This window comes from Marmota monax, unplaced genomic scaffold (genome assembly GCF_021218885.2).
Source record: "Marmota monax isolate L192 unplaced genomic scaffold, Marmota_monax_Labrador192_F-V1.1 WCK01_AAM20220418_F8-fsc00124, whole genome shotgun sequence".
Taxonomy (NCBI): Eukaryota; Metazoa; Chordata; class Mammalia; order Rodentia; family Sciuridae; genus Marmota; species Marmota monax.
In genome coordinates, this window is record NW_026692505.1 from 1107980 (window position 1) to 1123718 (window position 15739).

The 15739-nt window shown below is 38.1% G+C and overlaps 1 protein-coding gene across 3 annotated transcripts in view; it reads left to right on the forward strand.

Annotated features, from left to right (window-relative positions):
- Positions 1–2540: 2540 nt before the first annotated feature.
- The window catches only part of Il33 (interleukin 33), a 52405-nt gene continuing 39206 nt past the window's right edge, over positions 2541–15739 (forward strand). The window contains exon 1 of one of the 3 annotated variants that reach the window (XM_046445844.2): positions 2541–2643. The gene's annotated coding sequence lies outside the window, so the exon portion shown is untranslated. The remainder of the gene's footprint in view (positions 2644–15739) is intronic. The other 2 variants (XM_058579699.1, XM_058579700.1) reach the window with 2 other exon arrangements.

Genomic DNA, 15739 nt, shown 5'->3' on the forward strand with positions numbered 1-15739 from the left:
GAGAGGTGGGAGGGAAAGGGAGAGAGAAGGGAAACTGCATGGAAATGGAAGGAGACCCTCAGGGTTATGCAAAAGTACATACAAGAGGAAGTGAGGGGAAAGGGGAAAATAATACAAGGGGGAGAAATGAATGACAGTAGAGGGGGTAGAGAGAGAAGAGGGGAGGGGAGGGGAGGGGAGGGGGGATAGTAGAGGATAGGAAAGGTAGCAGAACATGACAGTCACTAGTATGGCAATATGTAAATCAATGGATGTGTAATTGATGTGATTCTGCAATCTGTATATGGGGTAAAAATGGGAGTTCATAACCCACTTGAATCAAAGTGTGAAATATGATATATCAAGAACTATGTAATGTTTTGAACAGCCAACAATAAAAAATTAAAAAAAAAGAGGGAGAACAGTGTGAACAGATCCCAATACAAACAATACACAACCTTAAACCAAATAGCTGTTATTAAGATGCTTATGGTTTTGTCACAAAATACAGAAATGGTAAGTTCAATTGTTATCTACAATATAAATAGTAGGTTTGCAAAAGGGACTACAGTTTCTGATGGTGGACAAAGAATGGGGGGTGAGATGTAGGATGAGATGTTGAGAGGCTAGGAGGTGAGGATATAGAGTTATTAGATCTTAGAAATTATGAAAGAAGAATCTAAAGAAGTTGGTTAGTAGCAGGAGAGAAAAAATGATCTGGGGGAGGCAAATAAGTGGGAAGATAGTAGAGTACAAAACAAGCAAATATAAATATTAAGAAAAGCAAAATATGTAAAAATAGGAGGTAAAAGAATATACAATACCACTATACTATACTATTCAGACATTTCAGTGCTCTGTACCTTAATCCATGTAAAGTACTTGATTTCACAAATGTTGGGAATGTGAGGGCAAGAGAAGAGAGAGGGAAAAAAAATCTCGAAAGATACAAGGATTGTTTTTGTATCTTTCTAGCTTCCCTTCTCATCCAATAAGTGGGGTTGTCTGTTGTTTGCTGGCATCTCCATCCTCAGGATGATGAAGTTTATTAGGGTGGGAGGGTTGGTCTAAGGATCTCCTTTAGGGCCCACTCCTGTGATGTGGACAGCTGGTCTTATCTCCTTATATTGTCTGTACACCTTGCAATTCCTGGTCTCTAATTTAGTCTTTAAACTGTATCTCACTCATGCCATCCCTTTCTACTTCCCAATCAAGACCTTCTCTCCAGAGGTCTTGTGGGCTGTGCTCTGGGGGCTGCACTCCTGTCACAGACAGCTATTTTATTTTGGGCAGTTCAGAACTGGGTTTTGTGACCTGGTTTTGCAAGCTATGTTCTGGTTGAGTAGCAGCAGGCACTGTGCCAGGTTAACGGCTGCCAGGGAAGGGGAGAGTTGGGGACTTTCTGTACCTTGATATTGCTTCTAAGCCCCAGCTGGTGTTTCTCGTGATGGGCAAAAGTGCAACATCTGCAGTTGAGGGGCGAGATAAAGAATGTCCACGCGCTTCTGCCCTTTTCAATGTTTTATTTACTCAAATCACTTAATACAATTTCATTCTACAGGTTCTTAATCAAGGAATGACAATCCTTAATGCTGGGCATTGCAATAAACAATAAACTCAAAGCAAACAATTCTAAGTTAATTCTAAGCACTGCAAACACACTTAATCATGACAGACCAATTACAGACATTCCATCTGCATGCTAAGCTTAAGTGCTAGATTTAAAGTCTTAAGTCCTAGATCTTAAGTCCAGCAGATGCACACTCACTCAGACCACAGCGACCAGGTCAGAAACCAATAGAGGATTCTCCTGTGGTGAGTTGACGGCTGGCTGAGGAGACGGTCATAAGGAGAAGTCCTTTTCTCACCAGAGTCAAGAGGCTGCTGTAGAGTTTGAGAGTGGTAAGGATGACGCAGAGGATCAGGCAGATGAGAAGAGTTGGGATGTCAGTCCAGGTCCTCATCAGGCTCCCAGGCTTGTGTACATCAGTTTCAGCTGGCTGAATGTTCACTTGTTCAATTATTCATACAAAATTTGGAAGCTTCTGCTTGCCCTTTGGGTCCCTATCAGCTGTTACCAGTTTTCTTAGTGACATCTTACATGTGAAAGAAAACATATGGTCTGGTGGTTTCTGCCCTGATACCCTTCTGGCTCTTATCAGGGTTATGAAAAATGACATGTCACTTCACCCAGATTCTTGTCATGGTTGTGGAAAGTGACTTGCTTTTATCAGGCTATGCCTGATTGATATATCAGAGGGCTCTATGGCTTGCCTGGTGAAGCTACAGGTTTATTTTAAGATGGAGTCTTAAATTGGAGTTGCTTAGGCTAAGGCCTAAGGCCATCCTTACAGTGTTCCAAGCTAGTTTAGTTTGCCCCAACTAAAGATGACTACAAAGGTGTCCCAAGATAAAGATGGCTGCTTTCAGAAATGGGGTGTTGAGTCAGATGGAGCCGGGAAGTGAATCTAAGATGCTGACAGTAACTTTATTGACTCTCTAAATGTGATTAAAGACTGGCTAAAATCTCATCCCCCAGATGTTCCTTCTAAGGCCATTTGGTTCTCTGCCAAACATTGGGTAATAAAAAGAGTTTGCAGGCTCTCTGAACAGTAGAGAAAAGACTGTAGCAGTTCAGGGGAGAAATCAAAACAAAATCACAAGGTAAGACTGAAACCCAAATTGTGGGAGAATTTTATCCAGGTTTTGCAAAGAAAGATCTTAGAAGCCATGGAAGAACTGTTGTTTATTTTGGCAAAGTAATTATTAGGTTGATTTGTTGTTATTATTATTGCTAATAGAAGTAAAAGTTGATAACAATTGCTATTAACTTATAATTCCATTTTGCTTTCGTCTGGATTATCTGTAAAATTATTAATAAATTACCTAAAAAGATTAGTCTTTATAGAATTTCTCAGCAACCTAAATGTTTATCTCTTTGTCATCACTGTTTGGCTTATAATATCCATAGCCAGAATGTAACTTTTTCCCCCTTTGCATTTATAGAGGAAAGAATTTTGAGGCAAACTTTCACTTAGGGGATGAAATAGTCCAGGCTGAAAGTCAGGAAAGAGATGAGAAATGGGAGCTGCCACTTCTGATCAAGGGTTATAGAAACAGCTTGCAACTAACTTCTTGGAAGATGCATGATTTTCAATTGTGAAAAGTTCAGCTTTGTCAAAGAATTAAATTATTATAGGGAAATATGGCATTACGAAAGGAAAAAAAGTATATATCTGGGAATATTTATGCCAGTAAATCTGATATCAAGAGGCTTTTTTTTATGTGAGTGTGACTGCCAAAATCAAAAATAATGTTTCGTTTATTCAACAACTTGAGATTTTGGCAAACATGTGGAAATCAAGAGTGCCAAAATTTCCCTTCTTTATATTCCAATTTGTAGAAGGGATATTTAGAAATATTAAAACCAAAAACTTAACTTCTTTTTTTTTAATTTTTTATTGTTGGTTGTTCAAAACATTACATAGTTCTTGATAAATCATATTTCACACTTTGATTCAAGCGGGTTATGAACTCCCATTTTTACCCCATATACAGATTGCAGAATCACATCAGTTACACTTAAATAATGAAAGGAAAGCTTAATGTTGTCAACAGCAATACAAAAAGATTCTTGGTTCAAAGCCACCAGGAAATTACGATAGAACCTCTAACCTCTGTTTTCCCTCCAGATTCTCTGGGGCTGACATCTGAATACAAAAGAAATTTGTTTTTCAGTGCTCGGGAACAGAACCTATGCCTCTAGCATGCTGGGAAAGCACTACCATTGAGTGCAAAGAGGCCATAACCTTAGAGGAGAAGAGAAGTTCATTAAGAGAGGATAAAGTGGAAGCCAGAAATTTGAGTCAGTTCCCTCTAGCAGCAGACTCCTGGCATACGTTGCTTTGGTATTATTGCTAAATTATGCTATGCATATGAAGATTTTGTTTTGTTTTGTTTATGTTTTAAATGAAGAGTGGGATACAACATAATAGTACAAGCAGATTTTTAGGGTCCGACAGGCCTCAGATCCATTATCTGTCATTGACCAGTTGTATGATTTAACTTTCCTGAGCCCAAGTTTTTTATCTGTTTGATTTATTTTTGTTTTTCCATTTGGGGATGAAATGTTTAAAAAAAAAGCAACAAAAACAAAACCCTACTCAAGAGAAGTGTTGTCATGAGTACTGCAAGTTAGAAGGGGTGGTGAAAGGTAATATCAATCACTGACCACTTATCCCACATTATCCCTTTTAATCTTCATAGCACCTCTGTGAAATAAATATTATCCTATCCATTTATGAAATTAAGAAAGTGGGATTTGAAAAGATTGTACAAGATGATAAAATTAGTCAATTCCAAGTCAAAGATTAAAATTCAGGGCCAAGTCTCATTATAGGAAGAAGAACTAAGAAATAAGAACAATTTTATACTACTTCATTTAGTGTGTCTCTAATACATATTGGAAAGCCATTTCTTGACTCAGAATTTCTACCATTTTCAAAAGCAAAAAATAATAGTGAGAAAATGTTAAAACCTTCCACTTATTTTTTTCAGGGATGCGTTCACTGTTATCTGAGGAAAAGGGTCACTGTAAGCCACCATTCTCTTATGTAACTTCCTCTGCCATTCCCATTGCTATGAATCAGGAAGGGTCCACCCACAAACTTAGCTTGGTGCTTTACTTTTTTCTTTTTCTCTTCCTCCTCCTCCTCCTCCTCCTCCTCCTCCTCCTCTTCCTCCTCCTTCTTTTTTTGTTCCTGGAGCTTTACTTTTAAATAAGCTAATTTGAATTTTAAATATATCTAATTTGGCCTCCATTTGCAATACCTCACAAGTAAAGAAGAATTGTGAAAAATTTCCCCACCAATGTGGTACATATGAGAATGCACTAAAAAGTAATCATAGGAATGTTTTTCTCATTATTTCCCACAGAATTATAAACAAAGTCTCAATATTTTCTTTAAAAGTTCAACAGAAATTCATAGTTTTGTGTCTGCTATGTTCAACTCTCAAGCATTCTAACTTCTTAGCTTTCTGGCTTAACAGTGTCAGTTGTTTAAGAAATACTACTTAAGCAAATTGTTTTCTTAAAGATGAAATTACAAGCTTTTCTCCACTTGTTGTCATTTAGGAGTTTATTATACCCAAACATGAACTTTCTTAAACCTGAATTTATTATTTCCAAAATTTCTCCTTCCTGATGTATTTGTGTGTGTGTGTGTGTGTGTGTGCTCGCGCGTGTGTTTGCAGTACTGAGGAGTGAACCCTAAGGGTGCTCTACTACTGAGTTATATCCCCAGCCTTTTATATTTTTTAAAATTTTGAGACAGGGTATCATTAAGTAGACAAGGCTGTCCCTGAACCTGCCTCAGCCTCCTGAGTCACTGGGATTACAGGTGTGTATCCCCAGGCCTGGCTACACATACATTATGTACTGCTTATCTACATTCTTTAGCAATCCTGTTCAATAACACATAATCAATAGTCAATATAACTGTTTCATATTGGTAAATTATTAATACTAGAATTAGGTTTTCTTGAGCAATAAGTCATGCTATTATATAAATTATAAAGTCTCAACCATAGGAAAAGTTACATTCCTTCTGATGTAATTTCATGACAATCTTCAGCTTTCTAATTTTTCTTCCATAAGACAAATGATTCAGGGGCTGGGGTTGTGGCTTAGTGGCCGAATGCTTGCCTCGCACATGTGAGGCACTGGGTTTGATCCTCAGCACCACATAAAAATGAATAAACAAAGTTTAAAAAAAAAGAAAAATAATTCATATCTGAATGGATATGTAGAATAATGTCTTATTAAAGAGAATGCAATTTTTTCTTTACTTATTCAAGAGTGTGTTTTGTGAAAACCTGATCATAATTGCTATTATGTGGTGTCCCTTAATAAAATAAATTGGGGGCTGGGGTTGTGGCTCAGCGGTAGAGCGCTTGCCTAGCATGTGCGAGGCCCTGGGTTCAATCCTCAGCACCACATAAAAATAAATAAACAAAATAAAGGTATTGTATACAACTAAAAAATAAATATTTAAAAATAAATAAAAATAAAAAATTTGATGCTAATAATACATACAGGAGTATAAACTGTTCTACAATTTAGAGGGTACTATGTCTAGTTTATGATAGGTAATGCTTATATCTGGCTAATTTTTTAAAATTTTTTTTAGTTGTCAATGGACCTTTATATATGCAGTGCTGAGAATAGATCTCATTGCTTTACACATGCTAGGCAAGCGCTCTGCCACTGAGCCACAACCCCAGCCCCTGGCTATCTAATTGTTATTACCTTCATTATATCAAGCAGGACTTCTCAGTACTGTCTAGTCCATGAGAGACCAAAATTTAGTAGTATTAAAGTCATTTGTATTCTGAAGTAATAATTAGAAAAATTTTTTTAGTTTTCTCTTTAAGAGAGGTGTTCAACAGAGTCTTTTCATTTTAGTAGTTTTCACTTCAAGCTCAGCCGCTAGATAACCAAGACTAAGCCTACGAACAATTCTACAAACAGATGATGAAGATACCAATTTGGCGAAAAGCTAGAGCAGCTCATTATCCTTAGCGTGATGGTCAAGTTTTTAGATCTTCAAGTTGTATTTTTATGACCATTGCACAATGCAGCTCTGATTAAATTATATGGGGATGAAATATACAAGATATGGATTGAGTCTTAGTTTATTCAAGTTAATGGCCAGGAACTCTCTGTGCACTGAAACAATATAGAGGCTTTTCACTAAAGCCTATATACTCTTAATTATTAATGTCTTATAATAACCAAATAAAAGTTATCTAATACACAAAGCTGTGTATTAGTGTATACCCATTTAGTTATGAAAGAAAATTCCATGGTCTATCCATGTGTGATGTTTAAAACATTTAACAGCTGGTATTGCATTAACAAAAACAAGAAAGGAACAGTCTTATACATCTAACCTAGCCCATGGAGCCTACCAGCTGAATACCAGCTAACTTGTAAAGGTGTGGCAGTGAGGTGTTGTGAAATATATAAAGCTTTACAGAATTTTTAACAAACTGTTCTAATACATCAGTGTTTCTGTCACCATTCAATAAGCATATTTTTCTTCTAAGAAAAATCTTGTAGAAGATGATAGCAGTAACTATAGCATTTGCAAAAGAAAAGGCTTCCATGTCATAAAAATATACTTAAAATTAACTGCTAAAGGTAACTCAAAACAATACTTTGATCATAAAACAATTTTAAATTCTGTTCTACTTTGAACAACAGTATGGACTTACGAGCTTTGTTACTGTCGTAGCTAAATCATTTAATTAGATATAACTCTTTTTATTCTTTTGAGTCAAACTGTGACAGTTTGACACATGGAAGCCTCTTTATGCTGGTTCATTTGTTCTTTTAGAACCACTTCGTAGTCGGGTATGGCAGCACATGCCTATAATCCCAGCTATTTGGGGGCATGAGGTAGGAGAATGGCAAGTTTGAAGCCAGTCTGGGCAATTTCTTGAGACCCTGTCTTAAAATTTAAAGAAAATAATGTAGCTCAGCAGTAGTGTGCCTCTGAGTTCAATTTTTAGTACTGCAACAAAACAAAACAAAGCAAAACCCACCTCATAGTTTTGTTTTTTTTAATTAAACATTGCTTTCAGGCAACAAATTGTTCTCTTTAGTTCTGAAAGTGTTGATATTGGTTTTCTTAATTGGTAGCTATCTTAGTTAGTGGAGGAGAGAGAAGCCTGCTTTACAGTTTACTTTATGAATATAATGTTAGCTGCAGTTTAATTTTCTTTTTTAAAAGCTTTTAAATTATGAAATATTTTCATACACTAAAGATAATATGCATAATGTAATTATAAATGAAAGTTCTGAAGAAAAACAATAAAACAAATACCTGTGTATCTAACATCTAGCATAATAAATAGAATATTACTAACACTTTAACATTTGGCATAATAAATAGAATATTACTAACACTTTTTTTTTTAAATTTTTTATTGTTGGCTGTTCAAAACATTACATAGTTCTTGATATATCATATTTCACAATTTGATTCAAGTGGGTTATGAGCTCCCATTTTTACCCCATATACAGATTGCAGAATCACATCAGTTACACATCCATTGATTTACATATTGCCATACTAGTGTCTGTTGTATTCTGCTGCCTTTCCTATCCTCTACTATCCCCCCTCCCCTCCCCTCCCCTCCTCTCCCCTCCCCTCCCCTCTTCTCTCTCTGCTCCCTCTACTGACATTCGTTTGTCCCCCTTATATTATTTTTCCCCTTCCCCTCACTTCCTCTTGTATGTACTTTTGTATAACTCAGAGGGTCTCCTTCCATTTCCATGCATTTTCCCTTCTCTCTCCCTTTCCCTCCCACCTCTCATCCCTGTTTAATGTTAATCTTCTTCTCATGCTCTTCGACCCTACTCTGTTCTTAGTTACTCTCCTTATATCAAAGAAGACATTTGGCATTTGTTTTTTAGGGATTGGCTAGCTTCACTTAGCATAATCTGCTCTAATGCCATCCATTTCCCTGTAAATTCTATGATTTTGTCATTTTTTAATGCAGAGTAATACTCCATTGTGTATAAATGCCACATTTTTTTTATCCATTCATCCATTGAAGGGCATCTAGGTTGGTTCCACAGTCTAGCTATTGTGAATTGTGCTGCTATGAACATCAATGTAGCAGTGTCCCTGTAGCATGCTCTTTTTAGGTCTTTAGGGAATAGACTGAGAAGGGGAATAGCTGGGTCAAATGGTGGCTCCATTCCCAGCTTTCCAAGAAATCTCCATACTGCTTTCCAAATTGGCTGCACCAATCTGCAGTCCCACCAGCAATGTACAAGTGTACCCTTTTCCCCACATCCTCGCCAGCACTTGTTGTTGTTTGACACGCCTGCTTGTTTCCGAAGTCCATATGAGTGATATGATTTTTCCCAACCTTTCACCTTCAGCCTATGTATGTCTTTTCCTATCAAATGCATCTCCTGTAGGCAGCATATTGTTGGGTCTTGTTTTGTGATCCATTCTACTAGCCTGTGTCTCTTGATTGGTGAGTTTAAGCCATTAACATTTAGGGTTATTATTGAGATATGGGTTGTTCTTCCAGCCATATTTGTTTATTTATGTTACTAAACATGGTTTGTTTTCCTCTTTGGTTATTTTCCCCCCTTTAGTGTCCTACCTCCCACTGTTGGTTTTCATTGTTATTTTCCAGTTCCTCTTCCTGTAATGTTTTGCCAAGGATGTTTTGAAGAGATGGTTTTCTAGCTGCAAATTCTTTTAACTTTTGTTTATCGTGGAAGGTTTTAATTTCATCTTCCATCCTGAAGCTTAATTTCACTGGAAACACAATTCTTGGTTGGAACCTATTTTCTTTCAGTGTTTGAAATATGTTATTCCAGGATCTTCTAGCTTTCAGAGTCTGTGTTGAAAGATCAGCTGTTATCCTGATTGGCTTACCCCTAAATGTGATCTGCTTCCTTTCTCTTGTAGCTTTTAAAATTCTCTCCTTATTCTGTATGTTGGGCATCTTCATTATAATGTGTCTAGGTGTGGGTCTCTTATGATTTTGCACATTCGGCGTCCTGTAGGCTTCTAGGATTTGGGGTTCTGTCTCATTCTTCAAGTCTGGGAAGTTTTCTCGTATTATTTCATTGAATAGATTGCTCATTCCTTTGGTTTGAAACTCTGTCCCTTCCTGTATCCCAATGACTCTTAAATTTGGTCTCTTGATGTTATCCCATATTTCTTGGATGTTCTGCTCATGGTTTCTTAACAGTCTTGCTGAGCTGTCTATGTTCTTTTCAAGTTGAAATACTTTATCTTCATTGTCTGATGTTCTGTCTTCTATGTGTTTTACTCTGCTGGTAGTATTCTCAATTGAGTTTTTAAGTTGGCTTAATGCTTCCTGCATTTCTAGGATTTCTGTTTGTTTGTTTTTTATAACCTCTATTTCCCTGTATAGTTGATCTTTTGCTTCTTGGATTTGTTTATGTAATTCATTGTTGAAGTGATCTTTCATTGTCTGATTTTGCTGTCTGATGTCTTCCTTGAGACTCCAGATCATCTGAAGCATGTATATCCTGAATTCTTTATCTGACATTCCATCTGCTGCAGCTATTACCTCTTCTAACGTTGAGTTGACCTGCAATGCTTGTGGTCCTTTCTTTCCTTGTCTCTTCATACTGTTCGCATTCCTTTCTACTTGGTGAAACTGTTGTGCTATTGAATTTTCCCCCTATATATTTATATTGGTCTTGTATAGTTGCAAAGTCTCCCTCGCAGGCGCGGGCGGCGGCTCTGTCCCTCTGCGGGCCGCTAGGCTTGTTCTGTCGGTGGTCACAGTTCTGTCTACTTTGCAGGCGCAGGCAGCGGCACTGCCCCTCTGCAGGCCTCTGGGGCTGTACTGCCAGTGGGTCGCAGGTCCGCCTACCTTGCAGGCGCGGGGGGGGGCGGCTCTACCCTTCCTCAGGCCACTGGGCCTGTTCTGTCTCTCAGTTGCAGGTCTGGCCTGTTCTGATGGTGGTCACAGTTCCATCTACCTTGCAGGCGCGGGGGGGAGGGGGCGGCTCTGCCTCTCAGCAGGCCGCTGCTCCTCTTCTGCCGGTGGGTCGCAGGCCCGCCTACCTTGCAGGAGTGATTGGAAGCTCTGCCACTCCACGGGCCACTGGGCCTTTTCTGTGAGTGGTCACAGTTCCGCCTACCTGACAGGCGCGGGGGGTGGGGGGCGGCTCCGCCCCTCAGCAGGCCGCTGGGCCTGTTCTGTGCGTGGTCACAGTTCCCTCTACCTTGCCGGTGCAGGGGGAGGGGGCGGCTCTGCCTCTCAGCAGGCCGCTGCTCCTCTTCTGCCGGTGGGTCGCAGGCCCGCCTACCTTGAAGGAGTGATTGGAAGCTCTGTCCCGCCGTGGGCCACTGGGCCTTTTCTGTCCGTGGTCACAGTTCCACCTACCTGGCAGGCGCGGGGGGTGGGGGGCGGCTCTGCCCCTCAGCAGGCCGCTGGGCCTGCTCTGTGCGTGGTCACAGTTCCCTCTACTTTGCTGGTGCAGGGGGAGGGGGCGGCTCTGCCTCTCGGCAGGCCACTGCTCCTCTTCTGCCGGTGGGTCGCAGGCCCGCCTACCTTGCAGGAGTGATTGGAAGCTCTGTCCCACCGCGGGCCACTGGGCCTTTTCTGTCGGTGGTCACCTGGCAGGCGCGGGGGGTGGGGGGTGGCTCTGCCCCTCAGCAGGCCGCTGGGCCTGCTCTGTGCGTGGTCACAGTTCCCTCTACCTTGCCGGTGCAGGGGGAGGGGGCGGCTCTGCCTCTCAGCAGGTCGCTGCTCCTCTTCTGCCGGTGGGTCGCAGGCCCGCCTACCTTGCAGGAGTGATTGGAAGCTCTGTCCCGCCGCGGGCCACTGGGCCTTTTCTGTCCGTGGTCACAGTTCCACCTACCTGGCAGGCGCGGGGGGTGGGGCTGCCCCTCAGCAGGCCGCTGGGCCTGCTCTGTGCATGGTCACAGTTCCCTCTACCTTCATTACTAACACATTTGAAGTCCCCTCTGTGCCATTACCTAGTGGCATCCTTTCTTTTCTCCTAGAGTCAATAATATTTATCATTCCCTCTCTTCCTTTATGATTTTATGAAGTTTGATTTTCAGCCTTTACAAGTCATTTCATTTTGTCACTATTTGTTCATTCAAATTACTTAATGCATGATTTATAAGTATATGATATTCATAATCATTATATAACTAAATTTATATACAAATATTTTTGATAAACAAATCCAACAGGTGTTTTACTGTTTTATAATAAAATAGCAATAACACTGTTACATTAGCATTCTGTAAACTAATAGTAAAAATAGTAACAACAGCATTCTTATTGGCAATCTGCATTTTTTTAACTATTTAAGAGCACATTAAATAGTTTTCAAAATCTTGTTCTGACAAAAAAGATTTTCAGTTAATCTTTTCTATTTTTTGATATATCATGCTCATATATAATATTCTTTTATTGATTTTAATACATCAATTTGGATATTCATTTTTATAAATTTTTCTTTAAAATATAACATTATTTAAATATTACAATGTGCAGAACTTCATATTTATTTAAGTATATTATTAAGTGAACCTCCAGAGTATATTAGTTTTTTGCCATTTCATTTTAAGATTTAGAAAATGTCAGTGTAGATTACACTTAAACAAAAAAAAATGAAAAGAATTTGTATCACTTGATAAGCTTTTAGCTGCAGTAGTGAAACACTAAATTGAACATAATTTAAAAACATAATGATAATTTTTATTTATTTCCCAGGCATAGTGGCACATCCCTCTAATCCCAGCAATTTGGGAGTCTGAGGTAGGAGGATGGCAAGTTTAAAGCCAACCTCAGCAACTTAGGGAGACCTTGTCTCAAAATAAAATATAAAAAGGCAGCTCCCTATTAGTTAAGGACACTGTTGTTAAAGAAAGAACAAAGTCTAGGAGTCCTAAGTAAGTCAAAGAAAACTGCTGTTTTGTTTCTCTTTTAATAACACCGCAAAAGAGAAAAGACTTCAGTAGAAAAAGTTAGGCTATGTGATAATGGCTTTGGCTTTCACTTGATATTCTGGGAATTATCACTTCTCTTGGAGTAGATTTTTATTGGGTGTGTATTGCTTGTGTTCATGGAAACATTACTTGTGTTCATGGGAGACACAAGTAATGTTTTTATACAAGGTCATAACTCTCAACAGACTAAAATCTTATTTAGGCTCATTTTTAGAGAATTAGAAGGTCAATTCCTATCTTGTGTACCTCAGAAGCCAGAACTGAAGATTCACCCTCTTTGTTTATTGTCAGAATGTGTGATGGCTGTTGGAAAGAATTAAATTTTGAGGAGAATAAAATAAAGAACAACTTGTTTTTCACAAACACTAAAACTACCAAGTTTGTCAATTTAAAAATAAAGTAAATAAAATAAAATATAAAAAGGACTGGGGGTGTAACTCAGTGGTAGATCACCCCTGGGTTCAATACACACACACACACACACACACACAAACATAATGTCACTTGTTGCTTACTTAACAAAAAGTTCAGAGGGGGGCTGTCCCAGAGTTGACATAAAGAATCAAGAACATCATTAAGGACCCAGGCTCTTCCCATCCTTTTTGCTCTGCCATCCTCAGGGCTCATGAGCATTATGTTCTCCCAAGGGCCAAAAAGCACTTACTCCTCACATGCCTCTTATTTCAAGAAGAAAACATTTCCCAAAAGTCCCAGGCTGACCTCCCCTTCTGTCTCATTGACCAGATCTAGGTCACATGTCTACTCTTACACCCTTTGTTGGTAAGTAGAAATAAAATTTCTATGAATTGCATGTGTTTCACATATCTATATTTCTTCTTTGGGGAAAGAAAAGAGTAATTTATAGCTCAAAAACAACATTAATACTCAAAAACAACATTAATTAATACTCTCAGCACCATCTAACTCCTGCAGAATTCCAACTTTTTTATTTTTCAAAGACTTTTTGCCCACCCTTGAAGAGCACAGTTGAACTCTTTTTAAAGTTACTCTTAGATCCATGCTATGTGGGAGCCTGAGTCAGCTGGATTGTCACAAGTTCGAGGCCATCTTTGGCAACTTAGTGAGACCCTGTCTCAAAATAAAAAATAAAAAGAGCTGGGGATGTACATCAGTGATAAATCACTCTCCTGGGTTCAATTACCAGTACTGGGGGAGTGAACTAAAGGCTGTTTTCTGTCCAGAAAAACTGAAAATTAATGAGATTAAAGGGGATATTTGAGGTGTTTTTAAGACTAAAGCAGAAAACAGCCTTTAATCAAACATATCAGAAGTATGTATTTAGTGCTAAGGAAAAAGGAATGTGTTTATTTCATGTCTGACCATTTCCAAACACAGGTGTTGAAACTCCTTTAATTATTTTTAAAAGTAGTTTTAAATTATTTAACTCTTTTAAGATTCAATGTAATTCTTCTTATTTAATTCTGTCAATGAATCTCATTGACTACCACACTTGAATCAATATATTTTAGAATTCACTGATAGTCTCTCTTTCTCTTAACTTAAAAAAACTGCAAAGTTTACTGACATAGAATATAGACATAGAAAATTAAACAAAATTGCACAAATTGTGTAGCTTAATGAATTATCACAAATTGGACATACCAATGCCATCATATGAAGAAATTAGAAGAGTACAGAACCCCAGAAGCCTCCTCATGACCCCTTCTAATAACTACTCTCTATCTTAAGGATTACCATTATTATGCTTTCCTATATTACATAATCACACACTGCATAACCACATTTCAATCAATGATGGATCACATATAAAGAGTGGTCTCATAAGATAATATCCCCAGTGATGTTGTAGCCTCCTTGGTTTGTGTAAGTACACTCTAGGATGTTCCCACATTGAGGAAATCACCTAATGATTCATTTCTCAGAATATATTTCCATTCTTAGGCAATGCATGGCATTACATTTGCCCATAGATTTTGAACTACACATAAATGAGTTCATACATTATACACCCTTTGGTATCCTGCCTCTTTCACTCAACATTATATTTCTGAGATACATATGTGTGGTTGCACATAACCGTAGCTTTTAAATCTTATACCTGTAAATGTATATATCACAATTTGGGTTATTTCCTAAGTAAAGATAGAGGACTACAACTGCTAGAAACAGTCCATTGCATTTTTTAATATTTATTTTTTAGTTGTAATTGAACACAATATCTCTATTTTATTTATTTATGTGGTGTTTAGGATGGAACCCAGGGTCTCTCACGTGCTAGGCAAGCGCTCTACCACTGAGCCACAACCCCAGCCCCCACTGCATTTCTTTTGGTGAACATTTTTATGCCTTTCTGTTGTATAAGAATTTCATATATCCCAATCCTTGCCAATACTTGATAGCTTTTTCATTCTCATAGGATTTTGATAGGATGCGTGCATTTTCTGGATTTTGTTGTTGTTGTTATTGAAGTTGTTTGCTTTGTGGTGCTGAGATGGAACACAGGGTCTCGCACATGCTAGGCAAGCAATCTATCACTGAGCCACATCCCTGGCCATTGTATTTTCTTTACCTAACCCAGAAATACATCTGTTAGTCTGGGACAACCTGTATGTTTTTCCAGACTTAACTAGCTAGAAAAAAAGATCTTCTATAGGATTATAATTTTGAAGCTAAGGGACTCCTTTGTTGTGTTCCAATTGCAGGGCGAAATTAATTAGGGAAGAAAACATTAATAAAAAAGAAAACATTAATAAAAGAAACCATTATATTATTTTTCTGTTTCAGAAGAAAATGGTCTGGAATACTGGGATACTTTTTAAAATATTCTACTACAGTTCAAAAAAAAAAAGGATTCACCTTTCAACTTCCTATCAAAAACAGAGTTTTTATAGACTTTTGAATAGGATGTACTTAAAAAAAAATGAACTAGGTTACTGTTGAATCATTATGAACTAATAATAATTTACCTTAATGAATTTTTTACATTATAACATTGTTCAAAAAGCATATAATTAGACAATTACTTGCTTTGTTTAATTTATCACAAGCATTTCATAAACTAGACCATAAAGGGGTTGTACATTTGATACCCAAATGCTAAAGGCTGATTGGTTAGTTTAGCTGGTTAGTTTTTTGTGTGTTTGTTCAATTTTTATCTTCTGGTTGGGGGCCAGGAGTCTGAGAATAAAATGTTCAGTGCACTTTTGAAACCTGTCTTTAGTCTTTACAACGTAACTAGCAAATGCTTT